An 18798-nucleotide genomic window follows, 5' to 3' on the forward strand; every position below is an offset into this window, starting at 1 on the left:
ATAGTAACAGCATATCCAAAATTGCAACGCCAGCACCAGTGGCGACGGGCACCTCCACTACATAGACTTACCTGGAATCGCAGCAACAACTGCAGCAGCGACAACTGACATACACACACAGCTACTCAACCTGGCACTCTAACTGCATTAGCGTGAGAACAATAACAACTTATCCAAAATTGCAACGCCAGCACCAGTAACGACGGTCACCTCCACAACATAGACTTACCTGTAATTGCAGCTGCAGCTGCAGCAACGACAACTGACACATACACAGCTACTCGCCCGAACTACGACATCGACAGCAGCGGCGGCATATCTCGCGGCAACAACTGCGGCTTCAGTTACGGTAGAGTTAAGATTATTTTGTATTTTTGCTATTATTAACTTTTCACCCTCACTTGTATTCGGTTGGCCATCGGCTGCCCTTGCTGAAGCAAGGGAAATAAATAAACTTTGTAAAACCCCAAAACGGTGTTTTACTTCAGTGGCGCCCAACGTGGAAGAGGCAGGGCAGGACATCCAGTCTTCTAAAGGATACTCTTTATTTATTTATTTATTTATTTTTATTATAAAGGAGGACATCTGAAGTCTTCCAGCAAGGACATTTATTATTAGCACATAGAGGAGACCTGAGGACCTTTTGGGAACAACTTCTATTCTCGCACACATGTAATACTATTCGATTATTTTGTAAGTAAAGTGAGCGGCTTATAGTATTTGTGAGAAGATTATTAAAAGTTTTAATCTGAATATTAACTGAGTGCTTCATTGAAAAGTTTTGTGAATTTACACTACCTAAAGAGTAGCTATTAATATTCCTTAACAAAGGAAAACCTGTGAAAATTTATTTTACAGAGGGGCGAAACTATTATTTAAAAATGTGTGAAATTTTTATACTACGACAGGAGTCACTAATAATATTATTTAGCAAGGCTAAACTAGTGAGAATTTATTTTTCGTGAAAGACGAAGCTATTTAAAGAAATAATATTCGCGGAGGAATTAAAACCAGTTATTATAAAGGCTTTACTTTGAATAGTTTTGATTTCGTTTGAAATTCTGATAGTCAGTGAAAGTAAAAATTCGCAACATGGACACACAAATGGTTCAAACTATGTTGAACGCAGCTGTTAGGGTTGCAACGGACCAAGCGCGTAGGGACTTTCAGGGTGTGATAGAGGGATTGGCGCGTATAGAGACCCCTACCCAAGTAGAGGAATTTGTGCCCGTAACCATTAATCAAAATATAGGTTGTGACGAATCGCTTGATGTCGTAAAGACCCTGCCCGAATTCAAAGGCGAACAGAGTCGCTATGTTTCGTGGAGGCAAGCAGCCCACGCTGCATATAAAGTTTTCGAGGCGTACGACGGGAGCTCCAGACACTACCAAGCTGTTGGGATTATACGCAATAAGGTTGTGGGTTCTGCAGACTCCGTACTGGCCTCCTTCAATACCGTCCTAAATTTTAGGGCAATCATTGCTAGGTTGGACTTTACTTATGCGGACAAACACCCTGTCTATTTGATAGAACAGGAAATGTCCACATTTCGTCAAGGCAGCTTAACGATTACAGAGTTCTACGATGAAGTCGAGAAGAAGTTAACTCTTATTAGTGGTATTCATCTAAACCGATAACTTTATCAAGCAGATAATCTTATAAGTTTATGCACTCTGTTACATGAACGACCCACACTCTCTTTTCGTTTACACATGCGACAATAGTCGTGTTTTCTTTGGTTATAAAGCGCAGTGTCACTAACTTTATACTACTAGCAGGGGGATAAAGAAATTATAGAAACTACCTCACTAAATTGGAAAAATATATATTTACGACATATCTATTTAAATAAATGTACATATAACATAAAGGCTATTTATTTGAAGCAAGTTATAAGAAACAATGGCAGAATGTCTGTTTGTGTATGAATTCATTTGTCACGGCTACCAAACTTTGCGAATTATCAGTGAAACAGAACAAACAGACGGCATAATAATTGAACCAGATCTCTATCAGGATCGTTGTTGAATTGAATTTGCGTGCAAAATTTGTATGAGGATCCCGATTATTGCCTAAGAAAACATAGCTAGAGTTGCGACAGAGTTGCTTTGTCTTCAGTTTATCAAGTTTATTCAGTGAAATCGCTGGATAAATTTATCAGAAATGTGTAAACGGGTTTCCATACAAATTTTGACAGTTCATTTATAAGGTTTACACAATTATAAGTTTATACGGTTTACAATGCAATTATAAGGTTTGATGAATACCCTTATTGTTAACAAGAATATCATGACACATGGCGAGCAGGGTGGGCTTATCAACTCTTTTAATAAAATATACAGAGAGGATGCATTAAGAGTGTTCATTTCTGGATTGAATAGGCCCCTTCGCGACATACTATTTTCAGCTAAACCCGGCGATATGCCTTCAGCACTTGCTCTTGCTGAGGAGTTAGATCGAATAGAGCACGATCATACTTTGCTAACACCTTTTACAACAGAAGTGAACGACTAGGTACAGGAGGAAGCGGACAAGGGGTTTATAGTAACACCCCACAATTTCGAAGAATTGCACCCGAACAACAACGCCAGCGTCCAGTACCAATGGACGTTGATCCATCTTTATCGTTTCTGAGAAGGAATAGAGTAGAGCAAAGCCCTCAACAAGTAGGTAGCCGTGGTCCACAATATCGTGCCACTGGGAACTCTCCCATCATACCAAGAGATAACGAGCCATCTGCTAACAACAATAAAGGATATCTATCAAATGCAAACTTGCAGAGGCAGAGAGAACTTTTAACTGATAACAGGGAGAAGGCCCAAAAGCGACAATACGATAGCAGACGACCACCCCAGAAAATACAGCGTATTAACAACTTGACACAAGCTCCCGACTGTGTGTTAAAAGGTGTTAAAGAAACCAAAAATCCTTTTTTTGTTAAATCTATTCACGGCACCGATAAAAATCAAGTTCGAATGTATTGTGTACGTTTTCGACTATAATAAAAAATTTTTATTCTTCCATCTTTAAAAACCTTCGATGGTATTATTGGATTTGACTTATTAAAGAAAATAGGCGCATTTATCGATATGAAAAGGGGAGTTATTCGCTATAATGGTAAAAAAGAAGTTATGTCGTATTTTCTTTGTCCCGATGTCAATAGCATGCAGTCAAAAGCAAAACAAAATGACCCAGTCGCACAGGTAGTTAAAGAATATTCAGGAGTATTTGCAGCCCCTAAAGAGGCATTACCGTACAACACTAATGTCATTGCGACCATAAGAACTACTGATAACGATCCTGTATATTCGAAGGCTTATCCGTACCCTATAGCAGCGTCCGACTTCGTAAATAATGAAATTACTGAGCTCCTGGAGAATAGTATAATTAGACCTTCTCGATCTCCATACAACAATCCCATTTGGGTTGTTGGGGAAAAAAGGACTAAGGCTTTCTGCACATTGGCCGTCCAATCATAAGGCCTGTATGCAGCTCTCAAGAAAAGCAAAAACTCCATATAAAATGACGTACAAGAAATCGCTAAGAAATTTTCTTGAGTCAAATTTTCTTAAGGCAGTACGCAGTTCTTAAGAAATTTACTACGCTTTCTACTACGGTTTTCTAAAGTTTTTTGTGAAAAAAGAGCACAAGGCAACCCGGGTTTGCAACAGAAATATATGCCCGTTCCATTATTTCTTGAGGAAAGAGTGAGGCAACAAGCTGTGAAGCATCAAAAATGTCAAAATTCCTTGGACACACACACGAAATAATGGCAATTTTTTCTTGACCGTTTTCTTGAGAGCTGCATACAGGGCTATAGTTGCTTCATCGTCACAATCATGATCCCACGATTACATGACGACTACCCTTTCGCACACTCGGTCGTGGTATTTCAATTCATTTGGCGTCTAAAAATTCACTTGGAGCAGGTATTTTCTGTTTTTCTGGTTGATATTTTCGCGCAATATTTACAAAAACCTGCTATTTTTTAAATATAGACTATGCTGCAACAATTCTAGACATCAATTTTCAATAATATCTCTTCTTTTCTTTTCCTGAAATGTGTTTTATGCATGCACACAGAGGCTTTTTACAATTTCGTCATATTTTATAGTTAAACCGTTCACATTTATTGAATTTTAATGCAATTATCCACTTTTTAATAATTTCCACAGATTTTAGGCAAAAAATACCAATTTTTATGCAAATATTAACTTTTTCACAATTTTTTCCTCATAAAATAGCTCTGATCAATACTCTTCGTGAAAAATTCTGTAAAACCGTCAAACAGCAAAATTACTCTCTGAAGTGAGAGTAAAAATTGAGTAACAACAAAAAGTACGGGAACAAAAAACCATTTTTCCTGTAAAAACGTCAACCAGTGATTGCTTGACACTTTTCATGATTTTACCAGAAGAAAAAGTTCGGGTAAAATCTTGCAACTTCATTCTCTACACAACTCTCCAAAAGTCGCTCTGATTTACAGGATTTTGAAGGATTTTGTAGTACGGGAACATTTTTCCTGCAACTTCCTGCAAGTTCATGGAGTACTGGATCAGAGCTAATGTAAACAAACAATGCGCGCACAACGATTAGCAAACGACAGTGCCGTACTTATCCGTTTCTGCATCTTCTACGAATTGGCGATAACTAGCCGATAACGACACACTGCACACTGCAGATCTCCTTTGAAATGCATGTGCTCGGCTCAAAATTTCAGGGCCAGACGATAATGCAACTATGATTGGACGACAAGTGTGCAGATAGCCTAACGGAGTCGGGGGAAAGGAAAATGAGACTGGCGATCGATTTCAGGAAATTAAATAACAAGACAATAAGCGACAGGTATCCCATTCCGGATACATCTGTCATATTAGCAAATTTAGGTAAATCATCCTATTTTACTACCTTAGATTTGAAATCCGCATTTCATCAAATACAATTAGAAGAACGCGACAGGGAGAAAACCGATTTTTCCGTGAATAACGGAAAATATGAACTTTGCAGACTCTCATTCGGACTGAAAAATGCACCAAGCACATTTCAGGGCGCTATTGATGATATCCTTAGGGAGGAAATAGGGAAATGTTGTCATGTCTACATCGACGACGTGATTATATTCTCCAAAAATAAAGATACACACATTGAAGATATAAAACGCATCCTCCGCAGACTTTATTCCGCAAACATGAGGGTAACACTGGAAAAGACAAAATTTATAAAGCAGGAAGTACAATTCCTTGGATTTACTGTGTCGAAGGATGGTATCAGAACTTGCTCGGATAAGGTCAGACATTGTAGGTTACGAGGTTCCCAAAACCCTTCGTGCCCTAAGGCCTTTTCTTGGATTAACGGGGTACTATAGGAGATTTATAAAGGATTACGCTTTAGTGACGAAACCCTTGACTCGATACTTACGGGGAGAGAGTGGGAACATCAAGGCTAACCAATCCAAGAATATTAAAATCAATCTAGATGATAGCGCGTTGAGGGCATTCAACAGAATCAAAGAAATCCTGGCATCGGAAGACGTGCTTATATTATACCCGGATTATAGGAAACAATATGACTTGACCACTGATGCGTCGGCAAATGCTTTGGGGGGCAGTGCTCTCGCATGAGGGCCGACCAATAACGATGATATCACGTACCCTAACCAGGACTGAAGAGAATTACGCTACCAACGGGCGGGAACTATTGGCAATCGTTTGGGCGTTGCAAAAGCTCAGAAACTATTTATATGGAGTCGGACGCCTAAACATTTATACTGACCACCAACCCTTAACCTTTGCTATATCGGATAAAAATCCGAATGCAAAGCTTAAGCGGTGGAGGGCGTTTGTGGAGGAGTTCTCCCCGAAATTCTTCTACAAACCAGGGAAAGATAATATTGTTGCGGATGCTTTATCCAGGCAGCACATCAACGCTCTAGAAAACTCCGACTCCTCCATTGTAGAGCATAGCGAAGAATCGCTAACGGCCGTTATCCGCTCTGTTGAAAATCCCATTAACTGCTTTAAAAATCAGATTATGTTAGCCACCCTGTACCATTTCCTTTCCGTTTGCATATATCAACATCTATAATTTTGTAACTAACAACGAACAACGAAGTTTGGTGGAAATTGACCGCCATTAATTCGATCCTTTTCCAAATTAACAGCCGAAGCGAGAAGACGTGCCTATACAATCGTGAAACGAGCCATAACGCCAGCGCGCTAAACATATATTTGAAGTATTGAAGTTTAATTAAATCATACTTTATATTTTGCATTATTTTAACCTAGTTCAACTATTGAATAAAAGTACAAATTAAACATTAAATTTAGTTTTAATTGAGAGCGCAACAGTTCGCAACAGTTTTCACGATTTTCACGTCTGTCTCGCTTTGCACACACGTGGATAAGGTTACAACCAAGGTGAGTGCATGAAAAAAGCACACAAATACGATTTGCGAAGGCGCGTACCAGAAAAGGCGCATACCGGCAGTGAAGAAGAATCATCAGCTGAGAGTTCCATGGACGAGTCAAGACAACCAGAGGGAGCCAGTGCAGATAGCATGAACGCCATAATTGCAACGTTGAACGCACTCAGGGCTTCAGTGGAGGAGTTAAGGAATAGCACAGTGGAAAGTCAGAGGGACATAATTCGTTTACGGGAAGAAATACAGCCCCAAATCATCGTGGATCAAGTGCAGCCAGCACAGAGTGAGCAAATACAAGTCGCGGTACTACCAGAGGAGGCCAGCCAAGTCGTACCTGCTACGGATGCGAGAGTAAAACTCTATGACTTACCGACATTTAATGGCAACGTCGAAGATTGGCCACTGTTTCGTGCCAACTTTGACGACACAACAGCCATGTTTAAGTACAGCAATCGGCAAAATTAAATGCGCCTACAGAAGTGCCTCATAGGTCCAGCAAAGGAGGCAGTGGCATCGCTGCTTATATACCCGAATGACGTACCAACGGTGTTAAGCGAGCTTGAATTCCGATTCGGAAGGCCAGACATGCTGGTGAAATGTCAAATTAGCAAATTGCAACAATTTCCACCAATCTCCGAGACCAAGCCTGACCAAATTGTGTCGTTCTCTTCAAGAGTGCGTAACGTGGTAGCATTTCTAAAGTCGGCGAAGTGTCAGCGGCACTTGGCAAACGTTACGTTATTGGAGCAAATGGTGGGTAAATTACCTCAGGCGCGACAATTTGATTGGGCACGGCAGGCGGCGACCATACAGCCGTACCCGACGGTAGAAGATTTTTCAAAGTGGCTTAGCGAGTTGGCTCGAATAGCTTGCTTAATGCCTACAGCAAGCACATCGAGTACAAGGGTAAATGCGTCGACAGCTAACCCTCGGCGGTTAATGCATATAGAACGTGCGATAGAGTGCTATAAGTGCAGCGGCAATCATACAGTTTTCCAATGTGAACAGTTCAAGAAGATGGGTGTGCAAGACCGATGGGAGCTGGTGAGAACGCTCCAACTTTGCTTCTCGTGCCTGCGGAACGGGCACTGCACGTTAAAATGTCGATCGCGGAAAAGGTGTAATGTAAATAGCTGCCAATGGTACCACAATCCGTTACTACATGGTGAAGAAGCAAAAAATCAACCGGTACTTAAAGCTATAAAAACAAATGAGACAGCGCAGCCCATATTAAACTGTCGATTAACAGAAAGCACGTGCGGGCAACTGTTCAAGATGTTACCGGTAAACATTTATGGCCCCAACAGAAAACGAGAAGTTTTAGCGATGTTTGATGAAGGTGCATTAATATCAATAATGGAAGAAAAGGTCGCCAAACAAATCGGGGCCAAGGGTAAAGCACGTCCGCTAACGCTTCAGTGGTACGATGACAAAGTAGTCACCGAACAAGCATTGAAACTAAACATTGAAATTGAAAATCATCTAGATATGACCAAATTTTTATTGAAAGATGTATTTACTGTGAAAGAACTAAATTTGCCTGAGCAGTCTTTGCAGAAGGAGCACTTCGAGCACTTGAAAGATTTGCCGCTCATAAATTACCACGCTGCGAAACCGGTTTTGTTGATTGGACTGAAACACGCTTACTTGGGTGCAACGTCTACAGCTGTGCAAGCTGGCATCGATAGTCCAATGGCAATTAAAACTCCATTAGGATGGGTCGCGTATGGCCCTACGAAGTCGCCGTTGGCTGTAAGTCCTCGAGTCATGCTCATCAAAGGGTACCAACAGCTACACAACTTGGTCGAGGAGTATTTCGCAACCGACAGATTCGGTACCAATCCGGTATCCATCAAACTGGAATCGGAAGAAGACGAACGAGCGCGTTTAATTCTGGAGCAGACCACCAGACGAGTCGGCGACCAGTTCGAATGCGGTCTACTGTGGAAAGGGTATCCAACGAATCTACCTAGTAGCAGGGCGATGGCAGAAAAGCGTCTGATGTCTGTTGAGAGACAGATGAAATGCAACCTTGAGTTTGGTAAGCGATATAGGCGCGAGATGGCAAAGTACGTAGACAAGGGTTACGCCAGGAAGTTGGGTAGCGTCGAACTTGCCGCGACACATCAACACGTTTGGTACCTGCCCCATTTCGCGGTCCTTAATCCCCACAAGCCAGATAAAGTGCGAATCGTCTTTGATGCCGCAGTCTTGGTAGACAACGTATCGCTGAACTCAGTTCTGTTAAAGGGGCCAGAACAAGCGCAGCCGTTAATACGGATATTATTACAGTTTCGCCAGGGGCGAATCGGAGTGTTAGCGGACATACGCGAAATGTTTTCGCAGATCAAAATACGTCCATCTGATCAACACGCTCAACGGTACCTATGGCGAGATGGAGATGCAAGTCGACCGATTGAGGAATACGCGATGACTTCGTTAATATTTGGTGCGGTGTGTTCACCATGTATAGCCGAGCACGTTAAAAATAAAAACGCCGAAGACTTCCAAGCTCAGTTTCCTGATGCCGTCTCAGCAATTATCACTAAGCACTACGTCGACGACTTAGTGGCCAGTTTTGACACACCACAACAAGCCGTTAAGATCAGCCGCGAGATTGTCAATATCCATTTGAAAGCGGGATTCGAGTTGCGCAACTTCATTTCAAATTGCGTCGAGGTGGAAGAAAGCATGACCCAAACATCGCCAGCAGTTAAAGAAACTGTCAGCATGGAACGTGGTGGAACAACTGACAAGGTACTTGGGCTATTCTGGAACACCAACAATGATACGTTCGAATTTCACACGAAATTTCATCGCGTTCCAAAGGAGGTACTTGACGGAACACGCGCACCAGAGCGTGAGAGAGCTGCTGCGAATCGTAATGGCAGTTTTTGACCCCTTCGGTATGTTGGCGGACTACTTAATTTTTACTAAAATTTTAATTCAGGAGACGTGGAAACATGGAATCGCTTGGGATGACGTTTTGCCGCGGGAACTAAGCAAGAAATGGGTACGCTGGTGGCAAGATTTCCACAATGTTCAGCAGTTCAAGATGCAGCGCTGTTACTCTCCGAACATTTTCGATGGTGGGCGAGTGGAAGTACATATCTTCGTCGACGCAAGTCAAGTAGCGTTCGCAGCGGCTGGGTATGTTCTCGTGGTTCACGGAAGCGAAATCGATGTCAGCTTCATAATAGGGAAAACGCGCACGGCACCGGCGAAACTACTATCCGTCCCGAGGCTAGAACTCCAGGCAGCGGTACTGGGTGCACGACTAACCATATTGATTCGAGACTGTCTTGAATTTACCGCTGGGAGAGTAATTTTTTGGAGCGACTCCCAAACGGTCCTGCAATGGCTGAATTCATCAAAGCGGAAGCATAAAGCATTCGTCTTGTCACAATCCCGCAGACGTAGCCACGCGTTCCTCAAGTACGCCGAAGTTTGACAACAATAGCTGCTAGGCTTAAGGTCCGACATTTTTGAAGCTCGATGAGAAGTATTGGCCGACAACAACAGTAAAAGCATCATCCGTTCTGCCAGAGGGAGTGAAGTCCGACATCCTTCTACTCGTCCAGCAAGGCAACACCTTCATTGACCTTTCAAAATTTAATTCATTTTCAAAGCTAAAGCGTACCATAGCCTGGGTCATAAGAGCAGCAACTCTATTCCGTCCGAAACCACACGCGAAGATACAACTACCAGCAAGTCTCACATCAGCAGAGTTATAAAGGGCCGAATATATCATTAATCGAACCGTACAGTGGGAATGTTTCCCGAGCGAAATAGCAGATTTGACAGCGTCGCGGAAGTTAGCAAAGCAAAGCTCGCTGTATAAATTGTCACCGTATTTAGACCAGGATGGCATATTACGACTAAACGGACGCATTGACGAGGCATCATATTTACCATTCCAAGCACGACGACCAATTTTATTGCCGCGAAAGCACATTTGGTCAGACCTAATAGTACAGCACTGCCACGAGAAGAGCCACCACCAGAATTCCGCGATAACGATCAACGCTGTACGCCAAAAATATTGGATTCCGGGCATAAAAGGTCTTCTTAAAGCAATAAAACGTAAGTGCCTCATATGCAGAATCGATAGGGCCCAGCCCAGTCCACCAATGATGGGTCAGCTACCCGTCGACCGCATTACTCCGTTTGTGCGTCCGTTTACCATCACCGGTATGGATCTGTTCGGGCCATTTAATGTTTCCATCGGAAGACGTCGCGAGAAGAGGTGGAGCGTTATATTCACGTGCCTGACAGTCCGAGCTGCGCATATAGAATTGGCAGAGAACCTATCCACTGATGCCTTCATCTTATGTTTACGCAATTTTGTTAATCGCCGAGGCACTCCCGTAAGGATAAGGAGCGACAATGGAACCAATTTTATCGGCGCACAAAAAGAGCTGAAGTCCTGCGAGCGTTTGTTGGATACAGATCGCATCCAAGCTGAAGCTGCGAAGCATAGCATCGAGTGGGTATTTAATTGCCCAGCGAATCCCAGCTCAGGTGGTTGTTGGGAACGACTGATACGTGTAGTCAAATCGGTGTTGGCTAAGACGCTCCGAGAAGTAGCGCCAAAGGTGGACACCCTGCAAAGTGTCCTCATTGAGGCAGAAAACATTATAAATTCACGACCACTAACGGATGTACCAGTATCGCACGAAGATGACGAGCCACTCACGCCCAATCACTTCTTGCTTGGATGTGTGAATTCGACACAGACACCGTATCCAGCTGACGAAAAGGTATGTTTGCGGAAACAATGGCGAATATCGCAAAACCTTAAAGATCGCCTATGGAAGCGCTGGACGACTGAGTATTTACCGCAGCTTATACAACGCACCAAGTGGCAGGAAAAGACAACGCCGCTGAAGGTAAATGATCTGGTGATAATATGCGATCCATCACAACCACGCAGCCAGTGGCAGAGGGGGCCTGTTACGAAAGTATTCCCCAAGAAAGACGGCCAAGTACGAGTTGCCGAAGTGAAGACCAGCGGAGGTATACTGCGACGGCCAGAGACGCGCTTAGCTCAGCTTATAGTTGGTGAATCTCGGAGAGATTCACGGGGGGAGGAGTGTTAGCCACCCTGTACCATTTCCTTTCCGTTTGCATATATCAACATCTATAATTTTTGTAACTAACAACGAACAACGAAGTTTGGTGGAAATTGACCGCCATTAATTCGATCCTTTTCCAAATTAATAGGCGAAGCGAGAAGACGTGCCTATACAATCGTGAAACGCCAGCGCGCTAAACATATATTTGAAGTATTGAAGTTTAATTAAATCATACTTTGTATTTTGCATTATTTAAACCTAGTTCAACTATTGAATAAAAGTACAAATTAAACATTAAATTTAGTTTTAATTGAGAGCGCAACAGTTCGCAACAGATTATTTTGGAGGAGGGAAGCCAGCAGTCGAAAGCGACCAAAATATTTTTCAGATCCCAGATCAGACACCACATCAGGTACAATCAGGATAGCGACCTTTTGGAAATGATCAAGGAAAGTTTCAACCCTAATGTAATAAACGGGCTGTTATGTGACCTCCCCATACTAGTGAAAATTCAGGACAAGTTTCTTAAAATATTCCCGAACGTAAAATTCCGCCACACGACAAAGTTGGTAATCGATGTCGTTAACGCAGAGGATCAAAGGGAGATAGGAGCACAACAGGGCTCACCGTTCAGCTCGTGAGAACCTTCAACAGATCATAACCGAATACTATTTCCCTCAGATGCGCCAGCGGTTGAAGGAAATATTTTCGCACTGTGAAATTTGCGAAGAATCTAAATACCAACGACACCCTCCGAAACCAGCAATAGGCGCAACTCCCATTCCCAAAGAACCTGGGGAAATTCTTCATCTCGACGTCTACTCGGCCGACAAGAAACACTTTCTGACCTGTATGGACAAATTCTCGAAATTCGCCATAGTATCCCCAATAGCTACTAGATCAATAGTCGATATTGAGGAAGCTTTATTGCAAGTTTTGAACTTCTTCAAGAACACTAAAACAGTAGTATTTGATAATGAGAAATCGTTTAATTCGCAAACGATCAGGTCATTGCTGGGCGACCACGTCGGCGCAGACACCTACACCACACCCACCTACCATAGTACTTCTAACAGGCAGGTAGAGCGCTTTCACAGCACTATCACAGAGATCGCCCGCTGTACCAAGCTCACCCAAGGAATAGATGACACGACTGACTTAATACTACTCGCCACAGCCAAATACAACAGGTCAATCCATTCCGTCACCAGACAAAGGCCCATCGACATCATTCAATCGATTCTAAAATCGTTAAGAGATAAAATAAGTGATAGGATTAAGAAGGCTCAGGAGAGAGAGTTAGAATTGCAAAATAAGGACAGACAAACAAAATCATTTCAACCCGGAGATAAGGTTTTCGTGAAAACGAATAAACGAATAGGGAACAAGTTTAGGAAAATCTACGTAGAAGGGACTGTGACAAAAGATTTGGGGACATGTGTGATGATTGGGAAGAGAATAGTTCACAAAAGTAAACTCAGGTAATCCTTTAATTTCAGATACCTTCTCCTTGCACTGATGCAGCGGGCGCAGTCAAGACTTCTGAACTATACGAACTAACATTACATACCAGTCAGCAATGGACAAGTAGCTCTTTTTGAGCGGTACCGTTCAATATTGCACAGGACTAATCTGACAAACTACGAACGGTTGCATTTGATACTGAAGCTATCCTTGACCATTTCCCGGAATCCCACATCAAGAAATTATTACAGGCTGACATTGACCAAATTTTTCAGTTACTTGACACATTAAGAGTTCATCATAGACAGGCCCGCAGTGTAAACTTTTTAGGGACGGCACTGAAATACGTCTCAGGAACCCCTGATTTTGACGACTTCAATGACGTCAAAGTTAGAGAGCAAGCACTGATAGAGGAAAGTGAGCGTCAAATGGTTATAAATACAGAAATGCAGGTTAGAATAAATAAACTGACACATTGCGTGAATGAATTACTTGACGTAACGAGGAAAGCAGATATAGATACAGGAATTTGGTTCGAGCTCGTCACAAACAGGAACAGGGCAATAATAACGGACATTGAAAATGTTATTTATTCCATAACCTTGGGTAAGACAAATATAATAAACCCAATTATTTTTGATGCTAGCGATGTAAAACGGATGCTAATTGCCGGCCACTTTGCTAACGTTAGTATTAGTGATATTCTCATGTCATCTAAACTTAAAATACTGCAGGATAATGCTAATGTCTTCTTTATAATTAAATACCCAGAGATTATGGAAATTTGCAAGAAGCTTCGGTTGGTGCCCGTGGTTCATGAAAATAAGATGCTCATGATGGAGACGAACTTGGTAGCCGAGTGCGATCATATTTACCACCCCCTCAGAAACTGTAAGGATTAAACGGCGATAACGTTCTGCCAGCCATTTCAGGAGAGCCAGTGTCTTCATCAGTTATCAAATCACCATTCTGCAACTTGTAAAACGACATCAGTCGACCACGTCAATCCGATTGAGGAATTGGACGTTGGCCTAGTTGTGGTAAATGACGCATCAGTAAAGGTCCAAGAGGGAAACAACTCAGCCACGACAATATGAGGTACATTTCTAATAAGATTTGAAGGAAACATAACTGTAAATGGAAGTACGTTTGAAAACTGGAAAGCAATAAGTCGTTCGCATCAGAAGGTCCACCCGCTCACCTGATAAATTTTACGGAACATACTACATTATTGTTGTTGCCGTACCTGAAGAATCTTAACATAAGAAACTTAGCGCACATTTCCAATCTGACGCAGCTAATTCATACCCGTTCCGCGCAGTCACTTGGAGCCATCGGTTTATTGACCCTGTTGTCATCCGCGATTATAATAAGCTTAATAATTAAAGCAAACAGGTACAAACACAAAGGTATGAAGGTCCTGAGGAAGGTTTTGAAAGACGCCGAGGACGACCTCTCTTTAAAAGGGGGAGTAGTTAACACCGGTATATGAGCTACACGCGCAACTGGTATTAACACGGCAGACATAGCGTCAGCACTTTCCATGAGAACGGAATGTGCAACCAACCTGACACTCTAACTGCATTAGCGTGAGAACAATAACAGCTTATCCAAAATTGCAACGCCAGCACCAGTAACGACGGTCAACTCCACAACATAGACTTACCTGGAATTGCAGCTGCAGCTGCAGCAACGACAACTGACACACACACAGCTACTCGCCCGAACTACGACGTCGACAGCAGCGGCAGCATATCTCGCGGCAACAACTGCGGCTTCAGTTAGGGTAGAGCTAAGATTATTTTGTAATTTTGCAATCATTAACTTTTCACCCTCACTTGTATTCGGTTGGCCATCGGCTGCCCTTGCTCAAGCAAGGGAAATAAATAAACTTTGTAAAACCCCAAAACGGTGTTTTACTTCAGTTATATCTGCGAATGCACCTAATTTTTTCCCATGTATTTTGTTTGTGTAAAATTATTTCACTATCGGTTTACCGGTTACCGAATTATCGTGGTAGAAGCTTGATAATTAGCAACTTCACACCGAGCTTGGTACTCGGTAACTCAGTGTTCGATAATTTTTCCCCATGTATTTTGTATGTGATAAATTATTTTATTATCGGTTTACCGGTTACCGAATTATCGTGTTAGAAGCTTGTAAATTTTTCTGGTAGCTGGTAAACTGCAATCAGCTGTTCGATACTTAAAGTTTTAAAACCGCCCGCTGCCTAAAGGTATAACGCATATGAGAAAGTAAAATTCCTTAAATTTTCTGTTCCAAGTTATTGTTTTATAGGCAAAAAACTACGAATCACTTGTTGATAAACATAGTTTATCAAACTGACAAAAGAATGCCGAAAATTACGTTCAGAGTTGATAAAATTACCGAGTACCAACTAGTAGTTCACCAAGTACCAACTAGCAGGTGTGAAGACCCTTAGTGGGAGGAGCATCTGAAGACCTGTAACTTCACCTCTGGTGTGAGCAAGCTTTGGTCAGCCGTGAGGTCACTGTCCAATCCGACGAAGCACGACGACAGAGTCGAAATTTCCTTCGGCGACCATGCTTCGTCGGACCCGGAGCGATGCGCGAGCTATTTTAGCTGGCAGTTCATACTGCATCCTCCGGTGGACAAAGCCAAGCGTCGAATGACCAGAAGGCTGCACAAACTGCCAACAACCTGTGCCCCCTTGCTTTCACTTGCGGTGAAGTTCAGGTGGCCATCGGGAAGGCGAAAGCCTCCAAAGCCATGGGTCCCGACGGAATATGCATGCTGATGCTGAAAAATTTGGGTCCTGCGGGGGTAGCGTACCTAACGGAGGTCCTCAACTTGTCTATGGCCACTCTCATCATCCCAGACATCTGGAAGGTGGGGAGAGTGGTCCCACTGCTCAAACCGGGAAACCTGCCAACAAAGGAGATTCTTATCGTCCGATAACACTCCTTTCCCCGGTAGCGAAGACACTCGAGGCCTTGCTACTCCCGTACTTCACAAACCACTTGATCCCAGCGAAGCATCAGCATGGTTTCCGTAAAGTGCACAGTACAACAACAGCACTTAACGCCATAAACACTCAGATAACTGGTGGCCTTAACCGAAACCGTCCCTGTGAGAGAACGTTTCTAGTAGCGTTGGACTTCTCAAAGGCGTTTGACACCGTCTGCCATTCCACGCTACTAGAAGATATAGAGGCCTCCTCTCTCCCACAGAGGCTCAAACGGTGGTCGGCAAATTATCTGAGTGGTCGACATTCGTCGGTAATGTTTAGAGACAAAACGAGTAAACAGAGAAAAATAAAACAGGGGGTTCCACAGAGTGGTGTCCTTTCCCCGCTACTGTTTACATTTTACATTTCAAAGCTCCCTCAACCACCAGAGGGAGTCCCGATTGTCTCTTATGCCGACGATTGCTCGATCATGGCGACTGGGAATGGAATTGATGACCTGTGTTCGAAAGTAAACGGGTATCTCTCCGAACTTTCTCGCTTCTTCACTGCAAAGTGTCTAGTTCTTTCCTCTACGAAATCCTCCGCGACCCTGTTCACAACCTGGACGAAGGAGGTCAGGCTACCGCTGGGGATTCACGTCGATGACACACCAATTCCGACGGTGAATAACCCCAAAATACTCGGAGTAACATTCGACATCCTGCTCTCCTTCTCTGCGCACGCAACCGCTATTGTCAATAAAGTACAGAGCCGCAACAAGGTCCTCAAGTCGCTAGCCGGCAGTACTTGGGGCAAAGACAAGGAAACGTTTCTGGCAACATACAAGGCAATAGGTCGGCCGGTTTTATACTACGCAGCGCCAGTGTGGTCGCCGGGGACTAGTAGGACGCAGTGGACGAAGCTACAAACTGTACAGAACACCGCACTCAGGACAGCGACAGGATGCCTCCTGATGTCACCCGAACACCATCTACACGGCGAGGCGCAAATGCTCCTCGTAAAGGAGCACAATATAATGCTCTGCAAGCAGTTCCTGATCGGGAGCCACAGAAGTGGCCACCCAAGCAGACAGCTGCTTGCAGAGGAGCCCTCGCCTAGGCACGTCAGGAGGCATGTATATGAACTAACGGACGAAGTCCAGAGGTTCATCAAGCAACCTCTGGACCCGACAGGTTACCGACAGGCCCTGAACGGAATTCACAGGGACTCAGTCTCGGGTTATGTAGACTCTAGACCTGTGAATGCCGTTCTATGCATACCACCCCCGGACAAAGACGAGACGGAGCTTCATCTGCCTCGGGCGACTCGCACAACACTTGCACAACTTCGCTCCGGCTACTGCATCAGGTTAAACTCCTACCTGAGTAGATTGAATGAGGATGTGCCGAATGAGTGTCCGGCATGCGGAGAGACCCCACATGACTCGAAACATCTATTCGCATGCCCGGAAAACCCGACAACCCTAACGGACTTGTCCCTGTGGACAAACCCCACAGAAGCTGCACGCTTCCTAGGGTTGCCGTTAGTGGAACTTGACGACAACGACTGAGATACCAACCGTCCTGGGCGGGGTTGTTGTAGCCGCTACAACAACAACAACAACAACCCTTAATTTTTGTGGTAAACTTTAATCAGCTGTTCGATATTTGTTACAATTTATTTTATTTTTTTTAAGGAAAAAAGCTAAGAATTGATGAATATAGTTTACCAGAATAATAAAAGGAAACTGAAAAGGATGTTCACAGTTGATAAAATTATTGAGTTCCGAATCGCAGTTTGCCAAAACTAACGAAGTGGGTGTAAAGGCCCTTATTGTTTCGCCGTTGTCGAGTACTCAGTAGCTCATAGCAATAACAATGACAATTGTCACCAGCGCTTAAAACAAATTTGCGGCATAGTATTAGGCGCAGTAGTACAGACAATAGTCAGCCGTTGACTTTTGACACTTGCGTGGGAATAGGGCTGTTGGTCTGAAAGACCATTCTTATCAACAGCTGGTTCGTAGCTTTTGCCTATAAAAAAATAAATTGTAACTGAAAATTTAAGGAAATTTACTTACTCATATGCATTAAGCCTTTAGACAGCGGGCGTAATTAAAATTTAATAAATATTGAACACCTGATTGCTGATCCTAAATATTGAACGTGTGATATGCTCTTTACATTTAACAAGGCAAGGCGCAAGGCACACAGGTGTTGTCAAGGCGAATTGCAAAATAAACTATCAGTCAAAGTGAATACATATATATATAAATTCGACTTGTAAACAGCATTGAGTTTGGCGTTGAATAAAAAAATATATACCTGTTAATACCAGCTAAATATAAAATTATTTATGTCATTTTTTAATGTGAATGTTAAATGTTTGGGGTTTTATTGGGAAATGTTTAGTTATTGGCCCACCGTTTTTGGGGTGGGGGGCGGAGGGGGAGGGGGCGGGGCCCCCAAACCCCCCTCATTCGAAAGGGGACAGTCGCCACTTTACGAAAAGCCCCACCCCCCCCTTGGGGACCTCCCACAGACCCCTAGGGAACCGTTTGAAAATGGGGTAAAAACGTAATTTTCCGAGGCAAACTGAGCAGTTTCAAGTGGAATATAACCCAACTAACGAAAAACGTGGGATTTTTAAATAAAAGAAATTATCCCAAGTTGGTTATCAGGCGATTTGAAAAAAAAAAATGATGGGGAAAAAATTAACTAACAATATTGTGAAATTAAGAAAAAAGCGACAGATAGAAATGTTCGGCCGCACTTAGGGATTATAACCCTCACTACGTAGAATTCTCTTCTGTGTTGCCAAAGAAAGGGGGTTGAACACCTTTTGCAGAGAACACCTTTCTACGTAGGCGGCCTTCGGCCGCACTTAGGGATTATAACCCTCAGGCAGT

The 18798-nt window shown here is 43.2% G+C and overlaps 1 protein-coding gene across 6 annotated transcripts in view; it reads left to right on the top strand.

The window, feature by feature from the left end:
• Window positions 1-18798, top strand: part of LOC118745662 (tau-tubulin kinase homolog Asator-like) — a 570828-nt gene that overhangs the window by 196444 nt on the left and 355586 nt on the right. Inside the window, exon 1 of one of the 6 annotated variants that reach the window (XM_036479219.1) lies at window positions 18126-18143. The exons of the other annotated variants lie outside the window; for them this stretch is intronic. The gene's annotated coding sequence lies outside the window, so the exon portion shown is untranslated. Of the gene's footprint in view, window positions 1-18125; window positions 18144-18798 lie in introns of those variants that run through there. 6 annotated transcript variants of the gene reach the window in all.

Source organism: Rhagoletis pomonella, unplaced genomic scaffold, assembly GCF_013731165.1.
Source record: "Rhagoletis pomonella isolate Grant_MI unplaced genomic scaffold, Rhpom_1.0 Rhpom_scaffold_00009, whole genome shotgun sequence".
NCBI classification, from domain to species: domain Eukaryota; kingdom Metazoa; phylum Arthropoda; class Insecta; order Diptera; family Tephritidae; genus Rhagoletis; species Rhagoletis pomonella.